We start from the raw sequence: 27,412 nt of genomic DNA on the forward strand, positions 1-27,412 counted from the left end.
ATGATGGATTTTATATAAAAGAAATTAATTAAAATCAAAAGATTATAAGAAGAGATTTTGACCTATCTTTACGCGACATAATTAGTCTTATTTCTCTTTATAAGATGCCCTAGAAATCCCATTAATAGCTAGCGCAAATTTTGAAAACAAATATTTTTATCCGATCGTTGATACATTTTTTGCTTCGAGACTTTTTTTCTTAAGACTTTTTTCCAGCACTTTGCCAAGATCAAGAAAAAAGTCAAGTAAAGTCGAGAGAAAGAAAACATCTAAACCGACTCTTAAATTAATTAATTATTAATTAATTATCAATCTTCTTATAACTATTTTATTTTTACGCTCGTTTATATTAATTAATCCGTTTAAGTAAAATTTAACGCTTTGGCATACGATGGATCTTATATGATTGCATGTAACAGAATTTAATTAAATTGAAAGTTTATAAGAAGGCAATGATTTTCTATTAGTGCAATCAGCAATTATTTTTACAGCAACTTAATCAAGACAAGATCCGCACTTTTTTATACACGAAAATATTTATTCAGAGAATAATCTCTCTTGAAAATTTACTGCAAGACACCTCGTGTCAAAACAAGAGAAAACTCTAATGGAGGTAGATGATAGATTTCAATTAAAGCGCGGTCGATCTCTCGAAGCAGCAAACGACGACAGAGGTGAGTGGGAGTCGAGGAAAGATAGAAGGAGAGAGAGAGAGAGAGAGAGAGAGAAAAAGAGAAAGAGAGTAACATCGAGACTTATATTGAGATTGAATGCGATCTCGCGGTGTCAGGTACATACCAGGTGGGTACGCTTTTAGCCTATTTACCATGGAGAACGAAGAAACGAAGCGAAGCATCGTTCCTTCATCGTCGTCGTCTTGGTCTGCCTGATGTTGCGCAACCAGATTGTCGGTCGGTTCGCTGACGTTACCACGTGACCGAACCAACCGATGCCAGAGAGACTGGATAAGGTAGGTATCTCGCACGCCTACATCGCCCCGAGCTGCCTGTCGTCCCCTCCACCCTCTACCCCCCGTGCGAGGGGGTCCGCGCTCTCTCATACCTAGCTAAAGTGCCGTGGTTGCTCCAACAACGAGACAGCCTCGTGCAAGAGGGCTTGGCAGCCATCCGCCTGGAGGAGTAGTCAGCGCCGACGCTTTTCTGGGCGGGGGATCGGGGCCCAGGGAGGCGAGAAGGGGACCATCGCGAAATGACTACTCGTCAAAAGCAATTTCGGAAGTCGGAAGATTTATCTCAAAGGCAGACTCTCGACATTAGATGTGTAAAGCGTGATTTCTCGGCTTCTGAAAGAGGGGACCAGGACCTCGAATACCTCGGGCTTAGGAATTGTAAATGAATTTGGTGGCTTATATACACCGGTTTCGTGAATCCCGTACCGGTTTCCCTTTAAGTAATTTCTCTCAACTTTCTGCTCTCACGAGTTTGTATTATAATTCTCAACAAGGCAATAACGAGAGAAAAGAGTTCCTTTTTCAAGCGTGTTAGCACAAAAAGAGACGTCATTGTATAATTAATTTCAGTGGCGATATTCAAGTATTTAGTTTTAGGACTCTCGATATTATTTTAGAAACGAATCGATGAGAACCAGGCTGATGCAGAGGAGAATTTGCACCGCCATTATTTTGAAACGCAAGAGACTCGGGCCTCTCCCCACTTTATATATGACTGTTCCCACCATAAATTGCCTCTGACAATCGATCGATCGCTCTCGATCGGCTGACGAAACTGAACAGCTATTTCGCCATGGAACGATCGGTATCTCTATCTTTCTCCTTCTTTCTCGTACGACACAATAAAATCGAAGCGATCCAGTCTTGTGAGTTTGAGTGACACCAACGTGACGGCCCGAGGAATTCTGCGCCGCGAGGGCAACACGCACGAAACGCGCGCGTGTATCGCGTATTCCGTGAAACCGCGGAGACTTTAATGCGATGGAACGCGGCCTCGATGTCGACGTTAGCCCCCTCCGGGTACGCCTTCAACCTATTTACAGTGACCGATCGTTAGAGGCGATCCAAATACGCTACCGCGAGAACGCCGGTGTCATTAATCGTCCACCGGCCCTGGCTGCTTCTGTCACGTGTCGCACTTAACGCTTTTGATCGACCACCGTTAATCGGGATCGACTTCTGGTCTTCGTTCATGAATTTATGCAGCGTGTGTCTTTTTACATTCGACTATCTTACTATTACTCATCGCTTTTTTTTTGTCCTTCAATATTGTGCAATTTGTCGTCCTCTCGTGATCTATTAATTCACGAATTAATTATATTTAGGAATTTCAGATGCTGTTTTTGCGAAAGATTATTTAGAGTTCTGGCATTTTTAAGTTTAATTTCTGTTGGCATCATTTTCTTACTTTTTTTTTATTTATATATGTAATATAATTTCCTACTTTTATGTCAGGTTGATTAACTCGGAAATTTAATTACTGCTAAAATCAACGATGCGTTCAACACTCTTTCTTTTCAAGATGTGTGATTCTTACATTTAATTCTCGTACGCTACCTTTCTATTTCTTAATTATGTCATTTATCATCTTTCGATATGCTAGAGTTAAATTAAAAATATTTAATTTTATTCTCTCTCTCTTCTTTCTTTTCTACTCTTCACTCTTCTTATTTTATTCTTCAATAATTTATTTAATACAATAATACTAATATTATACAGGGTGTCCCAGACCATTTGTACACCCCTTTTAAAATGAAAATAAATGGCTTTTATCAAAAATCGCGAACAATTTTTAAATAAATCGGATATCGCTCTATCAAAAATAAACGTTTGAATACAAAAGTTCCGGAAATACGCCATTCGGATCGGAAGTTGAATTTTTTTAGGGGAATATGGTACTTTTTATTACAAATTCGAATTGTACATGAAAAAATAAGAAACTTTTGTATCAAACGTTTTTTCTAAAATCCTAAATATTATATATATTTTATTTTAATATAAATATTAAAATATAAATATTAAATATTATATAACTATCTATTTATATAAATAATAATTATATATAAATATTTTTTTATCACATGTATATATTTATTATACAGGGTATCCCAAACTTAACGAATCAGCCGTTAATGGTAGATTCCTGAGGTCATTTGGAGACGAAAATTTTAATACCAAAATGTTGAGAAAGACTTCATAAAAAAATGTCCAAACTACTGATTACTGTCACTAATCCTATTTTTTATTTTATATTCATCTCTCTATCGATATCAATATTATCGCGTTGTATGCGGGCTCCTTTATGCGTGATGTATGTCTCTAAGCACATGAGAACGTAACGCGCCGATTGATAATCTTTAATCTTTTGTAGCGCCGAAACTACATCTTCCTCATTTTGATATTAAGATTTTCGTTTCCAAATGATCTCAGGAATCTACCATTAACGGCTGATTCGCTAAGTCTGGGACACCCTGTATATAAATATATTAATATTAATTAACGCGACATAAAATTAAAATCTCTATAATCACAAACATAAGAGGAAAGTATGTAAGAAGGAATTTTAATATTCCATAATTATCTTAATGAGCATAATTATAAATTCTTAAAATATGATTATAGATATTGTTGAAATCGAAAAGTGCCAGAGGACTTAATATCGCGCGCCTTATCTCAATTTTATCAAGTCGATATCGCTCATTATATTTAATACACGGTCGAACAACTGCGACGGCTCTTCTAATTAAACACTCAGCGAAAAAGAAAATAAGAGAGAAAAGACGCTCGACTTCCGCCGTTTCGAAGACGAGGACGGAATCGCGTCAAGCGTCCGGGCGTCGATGCAAGTTCCCAGGCGGGCCGGTATTACTTTATAACCGATAATTACCGTCGCGTTTCGAAAGCGCGCTGCTCCACCCTCTCGAGGATCGGGTTTTGTTAGAGCCGAGAGACAGAGAGAAAGAGAGAGAGACAACGGCCGTTTTCGCGGCGTCCTTGCGCGGCAAACTGGGTCAGCCAGCCGCCGGTCCGGTTCGTTTTCTTTGACGAACGGAAGTTCTCTGTACTCGGAGGCGAGCACAACCGATTTGCGCAACCGATCTGAACCGGCCCCGGGGCGATATCCCCGCGTCTCGGGGAATCGAAACGAAACTTGACAGACACGTGGAGAAAGTCAAAACACACGCCACTCTATCGGTTATGCCCAAATTATATTGTGGGACCTACATTACGCGTACGTCCGAACTAATCGCGGATTTGGGCAACCCGAATTTTCGTACAAGATGGATTGCCAAAAAAGATTGCCATTAAATCTCTCGTCTCTCTTTTAGAAAAAATTTTTCATCACAGACTCGATGAATATATATTAAATTATTAAACATATATTAAAATTCCAATAATATAAAAGTTACTTACCAATTTAAATGTAGGAATAATGATATATTTGATTATATACGTGTTTAAAAAATATATTAAGTATTTAATATATTACATATATTAAAAATGTATGAAGAAATATAATAATTATTTAGAAAACGAAGAAAAATTAATGTTTTATAAATACATTAATTAATAACAAAACATTTTTTTACATTAATTAATTTCTTATAAATACATGAATAACGAAATATGTAGTTTTTCTTCCAGGAAAATATTTATTTATAATATTTATTATTTAAAATTGTATGAAAATAAGAGGAATATTTTTCATTTTACAATTTTTCAGTAGGGTGACAATTTCATCAATACTGATAACCGAGACCATTCGAGATATCGACATCCGCAAAGGCGGTGTGTCACGACAGTCGTTAATCGCGTGGCTCCGCCATGTCTCGATTCCGCTCCATTGGTTATGCATTAGCTCACAGCTTTTTGCTTATCCCGTGCTGTCGAAACGCGAGTTCAAAGGCCACCTCGGTATAAGTAAAACTCGTGATCCTTGTGCGATTCCTGCCGCCAACTTTCGGTATGACAGTAATTCGTATCCTGCGATGTGGCCGTAAATAAACGAGATGTCTCGCATTTTTTTTTTCTACCAGAAAAACCGCTTGTGCCACCTCCGTGTGACCGGGAGAGAGATCTTGAGATTCTTAAACACTCGAAAGTTTTATTTAAAATCCCTCATGAATCTTCAATAATATAAGAGTCATTTATCAATTTAAAAAATGATTCTGAATATAAATGATGATATACATAAATATGTTTAAAAAATATTTATTATTATATGAATTAAGAAGTATAATAATTATTATCTTTTATAAATTAATGTACATATAATTAATATATATTATATTTATAAATAATTACAATCTTTTATATAACTATTATTAATTAAATAATCACAATATCTTACGTAAGAAAATATTAATAAGATCGACTTAACTGAACGAAAATAGAATTTTTCAAATTATTAAATTAAATTTTTATTTCATTTTTAAATTAAATTTTTATTTTATGATTTTATGATTAATTTCATTTTTAAATTAAATTTTTATTTTATGATTCTTTAGCATCTTTAAAAAAAATGGACCGTTACCGTGTTTAACTCCTCGTCGAATTAAATCGATTAAAAATTTAATTAAAAAAACTTTTATGGTCGAGTTTCCTTCTCGCGTCGATTTACGGTATTAAAGGTTTATACGCGGTTTTTTCTTCTCTTGCTCATCGTCGAAACGGTATCGTCCCGAGTAACCTCGTTAGCCGCCGAAGCTAATTAAGACGCGTACTATCCTAAGCGCGACTCGCGCTAATAAATACAGCGCGTAGTAACGCGGGGCGACACCATCATTAAGTTGCATGAAGCGGTATACGTGTTATATTCGCGGCACGTTCGCGATTTTGCATTAGCACTGACAACCGAGACGAAGGCGCGAGAAGCTTCCGCGACGATTCTGCCTTCTTTTTTGCGCGTATAATCATATCTCCGACGTCGCGTAGCGCGATATTAGCTCGGAATCCACGGGAGGATAAAAACATTTTACATAAATATCAGATGTGATTAGACGTAGTAATTTTATACGAGCTGTTCAATCAAACGCGAGGACATTTGAGGACGAATAGAGAAATTTTCAGAAATTTCAGTTTTTTCAATAAAAAAAGATTCCAAGAAACGTATGTTTGACAGGTACTTCTTTGAATAATTAATATAATTAATATAATTAAAATATAATTAATATAATTAAAATACCTTGTTCTCCTAAATGTTGTATCATTTTTTGTAGAAGTTTATTTAGATGCATTTTTCGGCTTTCCAAGAGATGACATGTGATTAGAAAGAAATAATGCAACTTTTTGAGAAATATTTATTTTTAAGAATAATTTTAAATTTATGGTTTTGATTAAATATTACAAATATATTTTCTTAAAATGATGTACATATTTTAGGGTATTTTCTGAACATTACTTTTCTATATTAAATGCAATTAAATCTATTGTATTGCCTATTAAATTTTTAATTGTTGTGTTTCATTAAATGAAATGTAATGATAGAATTTAAGAAAATAATGGAACGATTTTTTTCGGGTGGTTGTTCTTTTGAGAATACTGGGTCAGTATACTCGAGTGTATGCATTTCTCTCAACCACCGTAATGGTCCGCCTTTGTAATGTTCTAAACCGCTCTTATCCGGTGTTCTAATTACACCCTTAATTACACGTGCACGCCGAGAGAGAAGTCTTTTCATGGCGCGGCCCGAAGTCTGTTCACCGGCATGAAGTCATTTCCTCTCGCTCCGCGAGATTTATAGAGACAAAAAAAAACGCAGAAAAAGTCGAAGTCTCGGAAATTTAGACGTTACGTTTTAAAATGGGATCTCGGGACAAAAGGAGATAAATTGAAGTGGAATTCGTGAAGAGATTGAATTTTTTTTTAACCGACATCACGACCTGTCATTTTGAAAAATCTTATAAATATTATTTTTTCGATCATGAATTAATCCTCCGTTTTTTTCCGTAGCAAAAATATCGCGAAATTTGTCATTTATTGTAACTTTTCAATTTCTTGTATCACGTATATATTGTATATACATTCGATTTTAAGAAAATTTAATTGGAAAATATAGTTTTCGAAAATTTATAGTCGTCTGTCTCCAAAGTTTAATTCGGAAAAACTCTCCCTTTTTATTTTTATTTAATAATTTTCAAATTATTAAATTGACTTTCCAATTTCTTGCATCATATATCTCTACACTAAGCCTGAAATTAAAATTCCATTAAGGCAAACTTCACCTGAAATTAACCGAGGAATGTATTTATTTGGCTCGTGGAGATTTAATTCTCTAAAGTTCCTCCTCCTCGATTATTTTTACAATCACCGAGATATCTACGAGAAAGATTCGACGTTGAAGAGAGGCTGAAGACGAAAATCTGTCATTGTCTCTCCTTTCGGCGAGGATATTTTCCCTCTCGCCTGAAACGTCTCGATCGCGATCACACGTCCACCTTGTGGGAAAAGGATCGTCGATGTAAAAAGGACGCGTCGATTCGCGCGCGTTCGCGATAGCGATGTTACATTCGCACCTGTCCGGAGTCCCCGCGATCCTGCACCTATGTCGAAACGACCGCTACGGCGCAGCAACTCTGCAGAAATTTCTCTCTTGGCAGCAGCGGTTGCAAACCTGCCCTCGGCTCCTAAGCTCGCTTCTGCAATCGCGGCTACAACTGCCTACATAGCGACTCCGCATTATATGCGCCATCCCGCGTTTTCTAGCCGATAATTATCGTACCACTGCCATCCCGGGGCCTTAGCCTGCTTTTTCAACTCGTTTCCCTCGAAATGTGGCGTAGGATCTAACAAGCGACCGTGCGATTAATGCCTACTTTGTCGAGTAGCCCGAAAACTCCGCCACCGGAAGTCGTTCTCGGCTCGGCCTCCTCGATCTGGAATCGATCTTCCTTCGACGGAAACGTCGGGTCGATTATAAACTACGCAAGTTGCCCGAGATTGTCCAAATTGTAGAGTTATTTTATAGAGAGAAGTATTCTGATTCATCGATAGCTATTGATCAATCATCTTGCGTAATTGTCTTCATCTTCTTTCTGCAATCGATACACAAAGAACGTTCCGTCTGTCCGCGTTATTTTATAATTAATCTCGAGAAATCGAAAGTCATTTCTCGATCTCAATTGTACTCGCGAGGATTCGCAATGTTTTGGACATTGGATAAATGTGCGAATGCAAGTGACGGTCTTTTCTCATTCTGAGAAAGTATCGTCAGCGTAAAAACTCTCGAAGAACACTCGATGATTCCCGGGACACCGGGTATAACGCGGAGGATAGGTGCACCTCGCTATAGGTGAACCACTCGACTATCAACCTGGCAAATGTCAGAGTATCCTGCCGACGTCGTCGTCGTCGGAACCTGTCCCGCACTCGTACAAGACCGAGAGAGCTCGTGGAAAATATTAGACCTCGCGAAACCCGCAACTAAGTGCGGCGTGTAGATTATTGCTACGCGGTGCATAATTCAGAGTTATTAGAATCCACGCTTAATAGATGTGCGAATAATAGATTCCGTTGGAGATTATCGCTTGACCTAGTTTGACGGAAATTAAAATTTCAGAAGAATCCGAAGAGCTGGAATTTAGAATCTACAATGTAAAAGTTTCTGAAATATCTCTTTAACTTCTTTTTATTACAATTTATTATAATATCTTTTATTTTATTATATTCTTTAATTTTATATATTTAATTTTATACTTTTATGTATTTATTCTTTCATTTATATTAATTTTAATATTAATTTGATTTAATATTAGTTTTATATATATAATTAATTTTATTATAGGTCAATATAAAAATTCTAAATGAGAATTTAAAACATAGAATTTAAAAAGAATTCTGCATTAATTAATTTGACTAAATTAAAAATGACAGATTTTGTTAAATATTAGCACTGGATTCGACGTAATTTTCAACGAAATTTTTAATAAATTTTTAATAAATAAATTTAATTTTAATTAATCAGTTCTACAGAGCGGAGAGGGGGAGGGGACTAAATTATGTCGAACATCAGTCATCTCGATAAAACGATAATTTATCAAGGAGTGGAAGGAACGAATTTTGCCTCAATTAAGCGAAGCAAACGACTTCGTCATCGCGAGAGGAATTTATTTATGCGTGTATGCGATTTAAAATTTGATCGAGCCTTTCGCAACGAAGTAAATAAGCGGGATTACGAGATTTAACACTTTTTTTTAAGATGTCGAGTTCTCTTTCGTCAACTTTTCTCCGTTTTTTCTTCTCGTTAATCTCGCGGGGACGTCTCTGATGTCAATAAGAGAGAAACAAGAGTGAGAAATCGGATTTTTTTCCCCCCCGTTCGTCCAGAACACACATGTGCATTCGCCATTAACATTCCGATAGAAAGCGGTGACTCATTGCTACTCGTAGAGTATTTTAACAGCGTCTAGAAACTGATGAAAGTCACTCGACAATAACTTTGTCCTACAATTTACGAGCAGATTGTATACCGAGGGTCCTTAATTCCCCAAAGGATCGGCGATTCCAGGATATCCCGAAGCCGCAATTGCATCTACGCTCGAGGGACTTTATCATCGAACGATCGAAGCTGATCGTAGAAAAATTTTTATTTTATTCATTTCTTGACATACATACGTGATCGGGCTGTTCGCTCCAATAATGTAGCGTCTTGTATGAGAAATAATTGAATTACTATCTCGGAAGATCGATCGATCGTGACCGAAACGTTACGTCGCCATCTAAAGATCGACACCGTGATCGATAACATCGAAATCAAGACCGAGACCAGTTAACGTTTCAGAAATATTTCGCGTTACGTTACCACGATGCTTGATCGATCGATTTAATTCTTCCAACATCAATTCTTTTTCCTTCCCCCCCCCCTCCCCTCGCGGCCGATCATCCTCGGGGCCCCAAGGATCGTCATGGAAAGAAATTCAACGGATTCCTCGGGTCTATCAGCGATGTATTTTGCGGCGATGACCTCACGTGTCCTTCCACTGTCTTCCTCCGGGCATCGCGCGCGCCAGCAAAAAGGACTATTAATAATCCGCCTTGCTTTCTCATCCTCTTCAATGAAATGCGCAAGATGCTCGATAATTATTATCCATGTAACCGGGAAGAACACGACGCGTTAGTTTGCATTATACGTTGTATTACGTAATGATGTTTTATATATATTTACATCTATTATAGTCGCCTCTCTTAAATAATTACATTTAATTATTCTAAATTTTTAGATACCATGAATCCCATTAAAATTTCTGTTAAATAAATCGATCATTATTCCACATACACATGTAAATCTGTTTGAAAAAATTATGAAAATCAATCTACTTTACTGACAAGGAAGTTATAAATAATAAATTAATTCACATTTTTTTTATAGAAATAAAAACTTTTTATTTATTATATTTTATTAATTTATATTTATTATACTTATATTTTATTACTTTAACTATATTTTATTATTTTTATTTTTTATTATTTTTATTTATTTTCATATTCTTATATTAACAATATTTTATTAGTGCTATGTAAAATATGCCGAAGGAATATTTTACAAATTTTATTTCCTAAATAAATCTCGATTCGGTTAAAAGCGCGAATCACACTTGACACGAGACGTTCAATAATTCGATTTTTTAATTTCATTATTTCCCTCTGATAAAGGTTTGAAAAAAAAAATCATGCCGACAAGATGTATGCAAGATACGTGCGTTTTGAAATAGCCGTCTAAAGGCGGCATTCAATCGAAGACAATACTTGGCATTACTAGCCCACGTCGCGCACGATAGTCACGTGGATTACAAAAGCGTCGGCGTCATTATGCGTCGCGACGCGGGGCGACGCGTCCTAGATATCTCCCGCTCGCGGTGACTTGAACGCCGGCAACACACGCGATCCCACGCTCGGAGATGCGTATCTCCTGCGTCTGCCTCCTTCCGATCCTCGCCTTTGTTTCGGCGTCTCGTCTTCCCGGCGATTTCTATTCCTCCGCCCTTGCTGTATTCCGTAAGCTCGTCTCTTTTTTCTTTCTTCATCTCGCAATCGATGTCCCTTTGAATTCGGGGAATCCGTCTATGCAATCGAAAGGACGATCGCGACAATAACCTAAATAATTTTCTCGAAAGAAAATGTATCGAGGGAATTATAATTGAAATTTTATTCTTTTTTAAATTTTCGAATTTTTAAAAAAGATTCTTGTAACTTTTTAAGTATTGAAATTTTGTTAAGAGCAGACAAAAAATAAAATTTGAGAGAATAAACAATTTCAGGATATAAAAATTTCAAAGTTTAGTAAATGCATACAAAAGATTGTATATTTATTGAATTAAATTAATTCAAAAATTCGTCCTTTAATTTAAAAATATTCTTTTATCAAATAAACAATTTCATTAAATAAAAATTATTAAATAAAATATTTCATAAACAAAATATATCTGTTTTTTAAATAAGATAATTTTTATGGGGGATAAATTAACCTAATCTAACTCGATCGATTCAGTGTTCTTAGAGGAGTTTTATGGTAAAGTCAAAGTTTATGGGATTCTAAATTAGGATGAAAATAGCGAGGAATGCGAGTCCGCGGATTTCGCCGGCGCCAAAAATAGCGCTGTTAGACGAGGCTTTTATTAGACGTGCTTTTATTTGTCGACCGCACGTCCGACATGTTTATGCTCGTAGATAAAGAAGAGGCGAGCCACGTGTGTCTTTGTCCCGCGTTTTTCTCGAAAAACAAGAGCCGTTTCTGGTCGCTCTTCTCAACCGGTGCCAGACCGGAATCGAAACGATCAAAATTCCACGCACGGTTTCCTCGGACAGGAATAACAGATTCATCCAAAATACCACGAGCGACAAACGACGGGAGGCGAATCCCCCCCATCATAAAAATCTCGAAACCGACATCACAAAATCGTCCTTTATAAAATCGACTCCGATTCATTTCAGGCGCCCTCCTTTTCTTGAAACTCGATTCTCAGTGTCTCCGCTAAATGAATTATTGTCCACTCGAAATGGTAGAAAAGATGACGCAGATTTTATTTAAATACCGCTTGAGACATCGCGATATTAAAAGATCGCCACTCTCGACAAAATCTCGAGCTATCTAATGATGACATTTTTGTAAAAAGAAACTTCATTTCTGACAAACAATAAGACTCTTGTCGAAAGGGACACATTCTCTTTACGTTTTTAAATAAAATTTTCATAAAAATAAACTTTCCCTATTTTTTGAATACGGTTTCTCCTTTAATTCCCTGGAAACTTGATTTTACTATTAAACCGATCACGTTCTTTCGCCATCGAGGTCGGTTTATTCGAGAGAGGGAGATTTGATAAAACTAGCTCTCTCGCTCGCTCCTTCGAATTCTCGAATCTCCAAATTTCTTTCTCTTCAACTTTCGCGGAATCTGCGAGCGTGATCGGTTTTTACTCGGCGACACGCGGAAAAGTTAGGTCCGCACGCGCGACACGGTCGCCATTACCGCGATTTTATAGTTAATTAATACTGTGGCACGGTTGCGGTATCGTGAGCAGCTGGAATTTTTCACCAATTATTTGTTTCGCAGCCGGCGATTCATAGCCGAGTAGAACGGATACGTTGCGGTCGATTTTAAGCGAGAGAACCGATTTCTCGAAACGTCAACGAAAGGAAAAAGATAAGCATACGAGAAGCGACAGAAACGTATGGACTTATTTATCAGTTGATTACTTTTAATTAATTCATCGCATTGAAAACGCGATCGAATCTTAATCATTGCGAATATTAATCATTCAATTTAATACCGATTCAATTCACACGTGCCCCATATCGACAATTATTTTATACATATAAATCAAAATGATATATTTTAATAAAGTATTTTTTCATCGAGTACTTTTCAAATTATGAGGCTTGAAATAATTTCTTAATTTTTACTTAAACCATAAAATATCTAGTAAAATATTCATTTTTCGATTATCTTATCTTAATGTACAAAATAATGAGAGGAATCGATTGGTGTAAAGAAAACACATAATTGTTTCGAAAAAAATATGTAGTTTACAAAAATATATAATTAAGAATTACTTTTTTTTTTCAAAACAATTATGTGTTTTACATCAATTGAGTCCTCTCATTATTTTATACGTAAAAGTATTAAGATAGGATGATCGAAAAATGAATATTTTACTAGATATTTTATGGTTTATGTAAAATTAAGAGATTATTTTAAGCCTCATAACTCGAAAAATACTCGATGAAAAAATACTTTATTATAGTGTTTTAAAAAGCTCTCGTAAGCTACAAGAGCTTTTTTTTTAGAAGAGTTTGCTTTGACACCCTGTATATAACGTAAACAAATTATAAAACTTCTGATTATTTATTTTTTTAATCTATATGATTATTTAAATTTATGCATATTGCTTTATTAATCTTTTCTATCTCTCGTACTTGATTATGTACTTGTTACTTTTTTTTTCAAATTTTATTTTTATATAGACACTTGTTGATTTCTGCTTGCTTTTTTTTTCTCATGCAGTGTCGAGGATCGAGTTCCGTGTTTACTCGGCGGGATGCGCGCACGAAAAAATACAATTTTGACGATAATCGCGATCGCGCGCTTTCTCCTCGCGTTGCCCGCGCGCTCATTTGCATCGTATCGTAATTTCCCATCGAAAATGAGCCGCGCGAATATACGTATCGCAGTAAGGCTTCAAGGAAATCGTTATTAAGTAATGATTTCCTTGAAAATATTTTTCCATTAATCGCGATTCCCGCGCGCGATAAACCAGCAACGGGTGTCGCGAAAAATGCGCTACCCATCAGTAATATAATATCATCATTCTCCTTCAAATATACACATATATATATAAGTATAATTTTTGAACCTAGTTGATGCCGTGTAATTTCCTTTCGAAACGTGCGTCGTGGGCGCGCGAGGTAGAATCCCTCCGGCGCGATTGATGAATCGGAGGCTGCGTCATCGCAAAGATTTCCACGCGAAATCGACGACACCTCCATCATCGCCTTTATCTGTAACCTGTAACTCGAGATTATACGCGGTCGCGATCGACAACGAAATTGTACACTTGTGTGCGATTTTATCTATGATTGTGCACCAATCATCTTTATATCCAGAAATTTTAATAATAACAGTAATGATGGAATTAATCATTCCAGAGGGAACATTATTCCTCTTTCGATATTTAGGGGAAAGATATCTGCTCGCTAGTATTTATGTCTTTAGAAGAGTAGCTTTGTTGAATGCAAAATTTTGGGATGAAATTTGACGTGTCCTTTTCGAAAGAGCGGTCGTGCATCCGCAACAACGTCCGATCGATCGCCGAAAAAAGTTTACACCTCGCTGGCCGCAAATAATGCGGCTTGCTGCACTTTCGCAACGCGGATAAATATATATCTGCACGAGGCTCGCACACACACATACATTATATATATATAGGCGCACGCACACGCGAGCAATCGCTACACCGCGAGCTGGTACCCACACTCCTGCCCACACACACACGCGTGTGTGTGTGTGTGTTGTGTGTGTGTACGATACCGGAACGAAGCGAGTGACTAACCTCTGTGAATAGAAGAGACGAGGAGATCGCTGCCAGGTTAATACCTCGAGAAGACCAGAAGGTCGATCCAAATGGCTCCCCCTCAGGACCCTCCAGAGAACTCTGGAGCTGGGAATTCCTCGGACGGATTAACAACGCGGTCGCGGAGAAGCTGCCGAAACTCTCTCGACGAGAGGTCGTTCACTGGTCGACGATCATGTGGTGCACGACACGCTGGATGACGCGAGGCGTCGTCGCGGCTCGACGCTCCTCGCACAGGTAACCACGTAGACGCGCCGACGCCTGGTGGCCATGCGACCTTCCTCGATCCCCCGGAGAAAGCTAATTTCTCGAGGTTTCCTAGGTCCTGGATGCTTGAATGTTCTAGGAACGCAATGTTTGATCCTAATTTCCCGTCAACTCTCCCAAAATACGACAGATCCCGATTCCTCTCGAACCCTCAGAGATCTCAGGATCCTAGCTTTTAATAGATTTTCCCTCTTGGACTCTTTGGAGATTTTCTGATTCTCCAACATATAAATTATTATAACTCTCAATTCCTCCGGATGGAATAGATCTTGAATAGATCTCGAACCTTAAGGTGTAAATCCTGCTTCTTTGGGTTTTTAACGTAAGAGATCCTCGGGATTTCTATTTCTTTGATTATTCTGCACTCGCGCAGTACCGTCTCTAGAAGACGGAAAAATATCACTCTCACTCGCGCGGACGTTCTTCGGAACCCACGAGTCCATGCATTCGTTTTATCAGGCAAGCTGGTTCAAACAGGGACCAGTCCTTACGACGAGGTCCTCGAAGATTTGCGATCGCTGGACGCGACCAGCGGTACCAGCTGTTTCTAGACGCGTATACGCGATCATAAACCGTATTGCTCGCCGGCAACCAAACGACTGTAAGCGCGATGGTAGTGGTGGAGGAGGAAGAGGTGGAGGAGGAGGAGGAGAAGGAGGAGGAGGAGGAAGTGGTAGGGTAGGTAGGTAGGTAGGTGAGCACTCGAGAAGAAGGAGAGCCTTCTTCGCGGCGTCCTCTTCCACCTCGCCACTACGATTGTCCGGCAATCCTTAGTCTGCGAATTTCGAGTTGCCGCGACGTTATCTTTCGACGATGACGACGATCGATTCAACGCAAATGCCTAAATAGACAGGAATACCTGTAGGAAGTGGCTCTCCTCTTTCTTCCTTGGTTCTTCAATCGGAAGTCGATCGCGATGCTGAGGAACTTTTGGAGAACGACGATGAAGATGATGAACACTCTTCTTCAACGGCAAATGGAAAAGTGTCTCTGAAACACTTCCCCTTTGTTACGATGATGTGCCAACTGTGTCAACGATCCTGATCGGACGCGCCACTTCAACAACTCTCTGTCCAGCTCGAAGATTCGAAACTCTTCTACTGATCGAAAGCTCTGCTAAATATTTATCTCGAAATGGTCAGAGTCACAATTTCCTGAAGATCCTCCTAGAGGTCTCGAAACCCTTTTGCAGATCAAAATTCAGCGGGACGAATAAACTCTCCTCGCGCACAGCAAGACGGCAAAGTGAAGAGAGAGAGAGAGAAAGAGAAAGAGAGAATGAAAAAAAAGAGAGAAGGAGGTCGACGGCGACGTCGCGACGCGCGTCGTCGGCGAGATGAGGCAAGCCACTGGTCGGTCCCCGCCGTTGCTCTATGGCGTGCATCATGGCGTGTACTTCCAGCGGTATAGTTTGCGCGAGCGGGGCCCGAGGGGAACTTGAGGAGGTAGAGGAGGGAGCGATCGACTACGAGAAAGAGAGAGAAAAACAGGGAGGGAAGGAGGGAGAAAAGAGAGAGAGAGAGAGAACACGCACTAGGTAGGTAGGTAGGTATGTATTTCGCCTGGGGCGACTCCAGGTATAGCGGTACTTGGATACCTCATTCCTCTCAACCCCCTCCGGGGCCCTGCTTGCTTCCTCCTCACCGCGCGACACCCTCCTCCTCGTCGTGGAGCGCACAAAGGTTCTCCAACCGGCGGTTCTCCGCACGTTGCACGTGTCACTAACACGGACCCGGTGAAGCCTCCTCTCCCAGGTCCGCGGGGAGACCGTCGATGCAACTTCAAGGACGTGGCTTTTCGGCCTGAGCCTAGGCGCTCCGACCTACTGAGACGCCAGAGACTTCGACGAGGGGTTAAGACATGTTCATCGAGTTCATCGGGAAGAAGGAACATGTACGATTATCAATCATTGCGAATGCGCTGGTCTGGGAAAGATGTAATTGATTGATAGAGAGCGTATAGCAAGAGAGTGGTATGGTAGTGGTAACGGTGCCACACTAATAGCATTTTATCCAATACACGTGTCGTAAAAGTTATTTATTTGAATCTCTTTTACCAACTTTTCTTTTTTTTTATTCTTTATACGAATGCGATTTTATTATGTTTTTCAAATTAAACATTTATATAAAATGTAGGGAAATTAGATTTACAATAATTAGAATTTAAATAAAAGAAATATAATTTTTTCACAAAGATTTATTTATAAAGAGAATAATTGTTTCTCTCTAAACATAAAATTCGGAATTAAATTCTTATTTGAATTTTTTTTATTTGAGTGCAATTTTGTTTTATTTAAAATTAAATATTTAAAACTCAAAATTTAAATAAAATTTAAAAAATGTAAATAAATTGGAGCTACAATAAAAATTAGAATTCAAATCGTGCGGCGCGGATAATATTAGAAATATATTACTTTTCGAAAAGTCTTACCTATCTTATTTTTTATTTCTCTAAAAGTGAAACAAAATTCGGACTTACTTAAATTAAATAAATTTATTAAATGAATACAAAACTATTTTTTTGAAAGCATACATTTTTTAAATCACACATTTTAATCAACTTTGGACAAAAAATTGTTGCAAAACACTTCTTTGCAGAAATCAAAGGAAAGACAAATAAAACTGATCAAAAAAAATATTCTCAAAAAAAATATGTAACTAACACTTTGACTAAATTTTTCATTGGCAAAAATACAATTAAGATATTTGTCTTCGAATTTGAATTTTTATTTTAACGTTTGCTTCAATCTTTATTTTAATTTAATTCAACTTTTTGCTTCCGCTTTTACTTCCTATTTTGATATGATTTATTAATCTGTCGTGATTTATCGATACACTCGGCAATCAGGGACAGGGTGTTGTCTGTAATCGACAACCCGTCGATATGTCGATATTGATATATCTCGCGAACCGAGTACACCTGCGAGAAAGGTCTTTTCACGTATGTATATCTCGCACAAAGAGAATAACGCAAATGCAAATGCACGTAAATAAACGATCGGCGGACAATAATTTATCGGGAGTCTCCGAATGCGCCTCGGAATTCGTTTGCATTCACGTGGTCCGCGGTATTTTTTTTTCTTCCACGACAAACATTCCAGCGCCGTGATAAAATTTTTAACGCAAAACCGCGGAATCCACCGCTAACTTGATGGCTATTAAAATCACCGATAACGTACTCGGAGACAGCGCGATCGATTGCTCTCGCAAAATTCTTCATAAGGAATTTTATTATATATAAATTTATTTTTTATTATAATTATATTTTTATTATTTAAAATTATAATTACTATAAAATTTATAGTTTGAGATTATAATTATTATAATATAATTTAACTAATTATTATAATTTATTATTATTTATTAATAAATTATTATATTATTTATAAATATTTGTTTATAAATATATATTATATTAATAAATTAATATATTTATTATTATTTATTAATAAATTATAATTATAATAATTTAACTAATTATTATAATTTATTATTGACATCACAAATTAATTTTTATAAATTATGAAAGAATTAAATTAAAGGAAGACGCAACTTCCGATTAAAACGAGACGAGATTCTTCAAAGTTCGCGGGATTCTTAGGATTAATCCGATAAGCGTTGATTTTGCCGTGGAAACCTACATTCGGCGGTCAGATCCGGGTCCAGGTTGGAAACGCGGATCTCTCATTGTGGCGAGAAAATAAATTTGATCGAACGGATCGGGGAGATCGATTCGATTCGCCGGCCGGCCGATCGCGGAAAAATGACGGGAGAAAGAAAGCCCTGACTAATAACCGACGGCGGCCTTGGAAAAATAGCGCTGCGGATGATGGAGCGCGGGAACGTGCGGAAGAAGCGCCGCTCGGCGAAAAGGAAAAGAGAGCCGACGGGTTCTGATCGATGATGTCAGAAGGATGCGCCGCTTATCGACGTCTGCACGTGCGCCGAGATGCTGCTGCAATTAAGCCTTTCTCTCTCTCTCCCTCCCTCTCTATCTCTCTTTCTCTCTCCCTCCCTCTCCCTCTTCCTCCCTTTCTCCCTCTTCCACAGCCCACCCTCGTCTCGCATAGCACGTGCACACCTGGTACAAGTCGACCAGCAGAAAGTCACGCGAATAAACGATGAGAGATAGGATGGAAACCGTTTCGATAAATGATAACGCATCTATAACTGACCGAAGCGACTCCTCGTTATTCTAAACACGCCCGTGACTCTCGTCGTTGTTGAGGGGAGAGATTAAATTCTCCTTCGAATCATCCGATGAATTTGTAGAAATTTTATATAGCAGTTAAATTTCTATAGATTTTAAAATTAACAGCGATTTTATAATAGTTAAATTTTTCATAATCAAAATTTAAATCACGTTGAATCTGAAACGTAAAAAATTCCTTGCACTTGTTTGTCGTAAATAAATTTGAATCTTAAAAAATAAAAATATAAAAATAAAAACATATAATAAATAAAAATATAAAAATCTATTCTATACAAATTTTATTATGCATAATAATATTAAAAATTAACTTTTATATCATTATGATAATTATAATATTCTGATATTAAATTGAATAATGTATTTCGCTATACAAATAAATTTTACTAAATTATAATATATAATAATAATAATAATAGATATCATATTTATCACATTAATTAAATATTATTTTCTTCGATTATTTTTTCAAAATAATCAATACCATGTTGCAATTTCTCCGAATAACATGGTATCTTTACACGATGCTTTGGTTTAACAACGTGATAAAGAAGAGGCAACAGGATGTGGATATTCTTAATAACGGTAACGGCTCATTCGGGATCCCTTTATGATCATTAATTCACTTGGTCGCACTAATATCGCTCGCGTATTATCATTATACCTGATGTGCCCCGGCGAAGCTCGTTAACGAAACTACGTAGTATTTGGTTGCATCCTGTGTTTGCTAATTGCGCGTATAAAACGCGAGGCGCAATTTCATCGCCGGAGAGTCACCGGAAATTATTCTCGGTATCATTCTAGGTCTCGAAGTACAAAAAAAAAGAATTTAAATGTTTAATCCGCTACAATTTTAAATAACAATAATATAACAATAATTATTATTAATATAACAATAATATAACAAGAATAATTTTAAATAATAATAATAAATTGAAGCCCTTGATGCTTAAATATCCTTTTTTCTGCCAAAATTCTCACCTCTTGAAGGAATCTGGGAGGAAAAATCCTTCAAAAATCCTTCCTGAATCTCTCAAACTGCAAAACGAAAAATAAAATTTTTCTTTCTAAAATATATAATTATAAATGTCGATGCTACGATTGAAGGTTTGGCAGCTGGGGGGGCTTGAAATTTTTCGAAAAATTAAAGAGACTCCTCGGAGATCCTAAAAAGTGCGATATTTCGATGCGAGCGGAAATTTAAAAAACGGAGAGAGAGAGACAGGTTTCTCTTTCAGGGAGCCGAGAATTCGATAGGGGCTGAGAGGTTTCGACCGCGAGAACCGGCCGAGCGTGCGGCCGGTCACCGTAGCCGAATTCGTCGGCCCCGGTTCCGGTGCGCGAACACGGCGCGCCAGGTGCAACAGGTGAGTCCGGCTCCGGGGCCCCCGAGCAGACACGGCTCGGTGCGGTGGGCCTTATCCACAGGTCGGCTCGACCAATCCCAGGACGAGACCTACATACGAGAGACTTCCACCACCCGCGGCTACCTAAGGACACCGCGCTCCTACAACCGGTTCGACGTAACTCCCGATCCCGTTAACGCGACGCGGATCGGGCTCCAACTCTTTCGGAGCTGGATCCGCGCCGACTGATATCCCGAAGATCGCCTCTTGCTTCAAAAATCCCCTCCCCTTCTTCTCCGAGAGAGAGAAAGAGAGTGTGTCTCTTGTTCTCCATTCTTCGAGCGATCGATGTATCTCTTTTGTCGTCCGCGTCAATTTAATTTGAATAGATCGATTCAGCGGCTACCGCAGCGATTGTGAACAGATGTGTTTGTTGATATAGGTGAAATTGTTAAGAGTAAAAGTCTGACAAAGTAATCTTCTTGGTGATCGAGCGTAATCTTGTGTAGCGATCGTGTTCGAACATATCACGTTCGGGCACGACATGATTCTTTCGCAAAAGTACTCTTCAATTTTGTTTGTGATTTTCTCAATTATAGTAGGCTCGTAAGAGAGGACGAGGAGGCAGAGCTCAGATATTTTCTTCGGAAATCTATTATCTCGAGAGCTGAGAATTTTTTCTAAAATTGTTTCTAATTATATATATTTGAGGGATAATTCGAATAATATAACTTGGAAATCTTTACGATATATTTAGAGAATTTTAAAAATTTCCGAAAAATTAGAGAAATACATTTCAAGATAAAAACTAAAGTTGGAAATTTTTTTAAAAATTTCTAGAGAATTAAAAATATTTTAATATTTCATAAAGAAATTTTAATAACTTTAATCATGTGAAATTTAGCACTTATCATTTGAAAGATTAAAAATTCAATTTCGGTTGTCAATTTTTCTTTACGATAAATTTGTAATGTAAGAAAGAAAAATACAGATGAGGAGAGAAAGAGACAAATAGAGCTTAGAAAGAGAGACAAAAGCATTTCTTTCGAAATTTATCATCTTAAAAATTTCTTTTACAAGTTATTATTTAATTATATAAGGAAATTTGAACAACATAATTTGAAAATTTTAAGAATTCTAAAAACTTGCTAAAAATTTAAACTTAGAAGTAAAAACTAAATTTAAAGATTTTTAAAAAATTTCTAGAAAATTAAAAATATTTTAAAATTGCTGTATAAATTTAAATATAAACTTGAGACTTATTATCAGATTTATTATTTATTTATTTAGTATTTAACATTTTAGACGTTAAAAATTTCCTTAATTTTATGATGTTTGCAATTAAATTAGATTTATAATGTCACAGGAAGATAAAAGAAATAAACAGAAATTTTGTTCCGAAATTTATTATCTAAGAATTTTCTATAACAGTTGTTTAATTATAAAAAATATTAATAATACAATTTGGAAATTTTAATTTGTTTTTGCTCAAAGATTAAACACGTTCCCTAAAATTTCTTGGAGATAAAAAATAAATTTAAATATTTTAAAACATTTTTAGAAAATATTAAAGAATATAATATTCTTAGAAAATATTTTGAAATTGCTATATTTGATATTCGTTGTCAGACACATATCTTGATTAAAAATACCTTAGAAGTTTTATAAATTACATTAAGATTCATAGATTTTTTTTTAGAAATGTGTTTTTACTTCTAATTTATTTTACTTTTTTTTTATCTCGATGCCATCATCAAGGCATCAACGTCCGGAGACTATCACATCTCCTTCACGTTCTCATCCTGCGACATACGCTTGGTCGGCCAAGATGATCCGTCGCGATAATCCCGATTGCAGGCAGGACTTAGTTCCGCGACTAGTATCCGCTCCATAAATCGAGCGTTGCGCAAACCGATCCCGTAATGAATGCTAGATGTGTACCCGCCGACCTACTATATGTATAATTGATAGGAGGCGAGCCAGCTGCTCCCTCGGCGAATTCAATTAGGAGGCATCGGCGAGTCGTCGATCCTCGACGACATTCGCCTCGATCAATCGACATTTTTTCGAGCGTTCTTAAAAAATAATCGAGAGGGGAAGAGGGGAAAATACAACGGATAAGGCGTGTCCGATTCTGCATCGCGTGCTTACAATGTATTACGACTTGGCGAAGGAATCTCAAATGACAAGTCGGGTTCTCAGGTATCTTACGGGTTCCACTCAGGTGCTCCAGATCGCAGTAGCGGAAGTTGCAACGCGGGGCCGCGAGATTTTTTTTTAATCCGCCGACACATCTCCTCGAGAGCCTCGAGAAGTTGCAATCCTCCTCCGGCTCCGCCGGGAGAAACGCGACTCCTCCGAGGATGCAACTCTGTGCATCGTGCATCGTGCACGCATAGTTATGCGCTCGTTCTCGAAATGCACTGACGCTTGGGTGCTAATCACAGCCCGAGGTGCAGGGGCGTATCGGGGGCGGCATGACGGAATATTTTGCCCCCCTCCCGGGAGGTCGTCGATCCTGCCGACCTGCCGATACGGACGTCGGTCTCGTTTCGCGGCCTTTTTTTTTACTCCATCGCAAGTTTTGATCCTAAAATTCTGACTAGGACGCTACCTGTTGGTCCGATGTTAGAGATCTACGAATAAAATCACATAAGCTATTAAAAAGTAAAGGATATTAAAAAGGAATGATAAGAAAGAATTTTAAATAAAATATTAAAATAAGTCAATATTCAAATATTGATTTGAAAAATAAATTAATTGAGAGAAGAAAAATTGACATCTGTTATCATCAATTAGTTTATTTTCCAAATCGATATTTTAACATGATTTATTTTAATATTTTACTATTTAAAATTCTTTTTTATTATTTTTTTAATATATACATACGTAAAACTATTTAAATTCTTTATTTAAGAATAAATTAATTAACAAAAAAATTAATGAATGGCTTCATTGTTTTTTTACAATATTATTACATCATGTTAAAGGCAGTCTTAAATACTCGTTACATGATACCACTAAAATATTCATTAATTTATTTATTAAAAAATAAACAGGAAAAAATCTTATAATCTCCTTCACAAAAAAAAGATTTAAAAGGATGCATAGCAGACGCATATAAAATAAAAATACATTTAAAACAGTGATTATAATTAAATTCGAAAAATAGAAAAATTTAAATCAATGAGCATTTGAAAATTATAGAAAATTATAGAATTAAAATATTAAATTATATAGAATTAAATATTTTAATTCTATAATTTTCTATAATTTTCAAATTATATAGAATTAAAATATTAAATTATATAGAATTAAATATTTGAATTAATATGCAAGACAATTAGATTAGACAATACTATCTAAAAAAAATTACTAAAGAAGAAAATTATTAAGGTAAAAATAAAGACACCGGGAGAAATTAATAAATAAACAAATTAATAAATGATTAAAAAAGAGAAAAATACATAAAATCGAGAGACAATATCTAATAATGCATTCGCTGTGCTAATCTCATGAAAAATGACCGTCCAAAGTGCCGGTCGGGTTTGATTAATTAACAGTCACGGCTGCCCAACTTGTCATTTCTCGTTGCGCGTACAGTAAATCGTCGTGTACAATCACAGAATAAACAGCGTTCGTGCACGATTAGGAAAAGTGCAGCATCAGCATCGTTATCGCTCCACGTCGCGTCAATCTCCGCGCCTCATTGTCGATAGATTAAGGCAGATTAGTCGGACCTACTTTCGGATTACGCCGCCGTCCCTCTGTTATGGAGCCCGAGATAGCATCGAAAGATAGTCGTGCAAACACTGCATCAATTATCGACGACATATCGGCGAATTTGTAATCGATTTTCCCTCGGCAGGATCGCTCGATACGAGATGCTCGGGAGAGGATAGAATCTAGCATTCGCGAATCAAACTACGCGAGTGCGATGTAAGGTAACCGATGAATCGCATTTCGATTAATTCTCCTGCGCTCCTAAAGTATCATTTGAATATATCCTACCTTTCGAATCGCTCCAATCTGCAAATTTTACAAATTGCACGCTTATGAATATATGATGATAAATAAATCAATCAATAAATTAGCTTTTATACGAGCTTCCGAGAGATTATAATTTCTCTTGTAGCACGTAATTCTCTCTTGATAAAATACGATAGAATCCTCAGAAAAAATTAAATAAAATAAATGATAGATAAAATAAATAGAATATAAAGAATTTTAATAAAATTAATTAAATATAAATATAAAGAATTGATAAAATATAAAATTAAATAAAAGGTAAAATAAAAAATTATATATAAAATTAAATAAAAGATAAAATAAAAAATTAAATGAAAGATAAAATAAAAAATTAAATAAAATAAATAATTAGAAAAATAAATTCTCTCGCGAAAAAGGAGTAAATAGATTTATCTAAACCGATGAGGACGTAACGAGCGACGATTGCGGTATGTGTAGCGGGACACTCTTTATAAACGAGGGAATAAACGAGCGTCCGTTCGCGCCGCGAACGCGAGTACTCTATCTGCGAGTAACGCCAAGACGAGTAACATTCGAGGCGTTGAAAGATGACGGCTCGGTAGCCGGGGCTTTAATAATAAATATACGGGCCATGTAGCCGCGGGGGCTCCCCCGATCTTGGCCACCATGACGCGATCGTGCGGCGCGCTCTACAAAGTTGCTTCTCTCGGTTGCGCTCTACAAAATTGCTCGCTCGTACCATCCTCGCGATGCGGGATTATGAATATATATGTATCGCGAGAGAGTGTAGCGCGATTCTCTCGACCTTTCCAGATGCCCGATTATCGAATACAAGATTATTTGATTGTACGATACATTTATTCAGATATCGCTCCATGATCTCCAAGTGTTTGAGATTAATCGAGAAATTTTCGGAATTTTCAATTGAATCGAGAATAATAATGATTTCGATGATTTATTGCTACAAGTATTTAATATTTGCAATTTAAAATATATTCATAATCTTAAATATTGTAAAGATTCTTCAATAATATTCTTCAAACATTTATAAAATAAATTAAATGAAATAATAAGAGGCCATGATTACCATTTATAAAATAATAATTTATAATTATCTTTTGTGCTGAAGAATTTTTCTTTTTATTTTCTCTCTCTTTCTCGATATCATTATCCATCAAATAATTTACATAGATTTTCAATGCTTTTAAAAAATTTATAAATTATAAAAGATTGTAACTTGATATTTAATTGTGTTACTTTAGGAATTAAAGTTATCAATCGGAAAATTTTGAGGACTGAAAATACATGTAAAAATCCAGAATTTTTAATTAATTGTATCAGTTAATTTCCCTTATATTTTGCGAGCACAAGAAAATTTCCGAATAATTTAGCGTGCAAATTCTACGAGGTTAATTTATTTAATTATTATTTAATTTATTTATTTAAATAAATCGCACGTAAGAGTTTAAATCTTAATCGGCCGATATAAATTTACGATATCGTGGATCAGAAAAAATTGATGAAATATATTCGGGAAAATTTATACGATTCCCCCTTTATAAGATATCAAACTTATCGCGTCCCGATTCCTTCGACAGTTTCGTTAACGATCGATAACAATAAAGACGATACGATAGACTCGACCCGATTGCGAGCTTGTTTATTGCTCTATGTTGCGATTGAAAAATGATCGTTCCTTGCGCCTTGAAGGTGCAATCTCCACGAAGAAAAAGAACGAGAGAAGGAGAAAGATATTAATTTCGCCGTACCCTAATTGCATTATATCTCATGCCTCGCCTTCGCGCTCAGAATCGCGAAAAATACAAACGGCAATTGGCAACGGGAATCGCAAATTTATCGAATTTCCCCGCATGATCCAGGCTATCCTCTTCTAAATCATGGACTTATGTGACTAGGAATATAAATTATAGTGAGATATATCTTGAAAAATCAGAGTGAACTAGCAATACAGATGATAGAAAAAACACAACAGCCAAGGTATATCAAAGCTTTCAGATTCGAAAATCTTAAATATTAAACTTAATTATTTAATTCTGTAAAAAGATCTATTGAAAAAAACATCACACTTGTAAAAAAACAAATGTGTAAAAAATATCTTGTCTGTTTAACAGACATCATATTAATAAAAAGCAAGTGTATAAAAAATATTTTGTCTGTGTAACAGACATCACATTTTAAAAAACAAGTATATAAAAATTATATTGTCTGTATAACAGACATCATATTAGTAAAAAGCAAATAATATTTATAATATTTATAAATAATTATATTATAAATTTATAAATAATTTATTAAAATAATATAATATGTATAACAAATATTTTGTCTGTGTAACAGACATCACATTTTCAAAAACAAGTATATAAAAATTATATTGTCTGTATAACAGACATCATATTAGTAAAAAGCAAATGTATAAAAAATATTTTGTCTGTGTAACAGACATCACACTTTAAAAAGCAAGTATATAAAAATTATATTGTCTGTATAACAGACATCATATTAGTAAAAAGCAAATAATATTTATAATATTTATAAATAATTATGAATAAATTTATAATATATTATAAATTTATAAATAATTTATTAAAATTAGTTATAGATAATTATTTATTAATATAAATAATATGTATAACAAATATTTTGTCTGTGTCAACGGATAACATCATACTAGTAAAGACCAAATTCGTAAAAAATATATTGTCTGTATAACAGACATCACACTTTAAAAAGCAAGCATATAAAAATTATATTGTCTGTATAACAGACATCATATTAGTAAAAAGCATCATATTAGTAAAAAGCAAATAATATTTATAATATTTATAAATAATTATATTATAAATTTATAAATAATTTATTAAAATTATATTTATAATTATAATTATATTTATAGATAATTATTTATTAATCCCACATCTCTCAATTTTAATAATTTTGAAAATTTTGATTTGTTATCAAAACTATTATCTAGAATAAACAAATCATAGTTAACTGATTTCTAGAAAAGAAGACAAGATAAGAAAAATATACAAACTAATAT

General features: G+C 35.9%; 1 protein-coding gene across 1 annotated transcript in view; it reads right to left on the bottom strand.

The window, feature by feature from the left end:
* LOC105252005 (sal-like protein 1) overlaps window positions 1–16,673 on the bottom strand; it is a 51,980-nt gene extending 35,307 nt beyond the window's left edge. The window contains exon 1 of the mRNA XM_011259162.3: window positions 14,516–16,673. The gene's annotated coding sequence lies outside the window, so the exon portion shown is untranslated. The remainder of the gene's footprint in view (window positions 1–14,515) is intronic.
* Between the last annotated feature and the right edge of the window lie 10,739 nt (window positions 16,674–27,412).

The sequence above is a fragment of the Camponotus floridanus genome, unplaced genomic scaffold (assembly GCF_003227725.1).
Source record: "Camponotus floridanus strain SB8 unplaced genomic scaffold, Cflo_v7.5 scaffold155, whole genome shotgun sequence".
Classification (NCBI taxonomy): Eukaryota; Metazoa; Arthropoda; class Insecta; order Hymenoptera; family Formicidae; genus Camponotus; species Camponotus floridanus.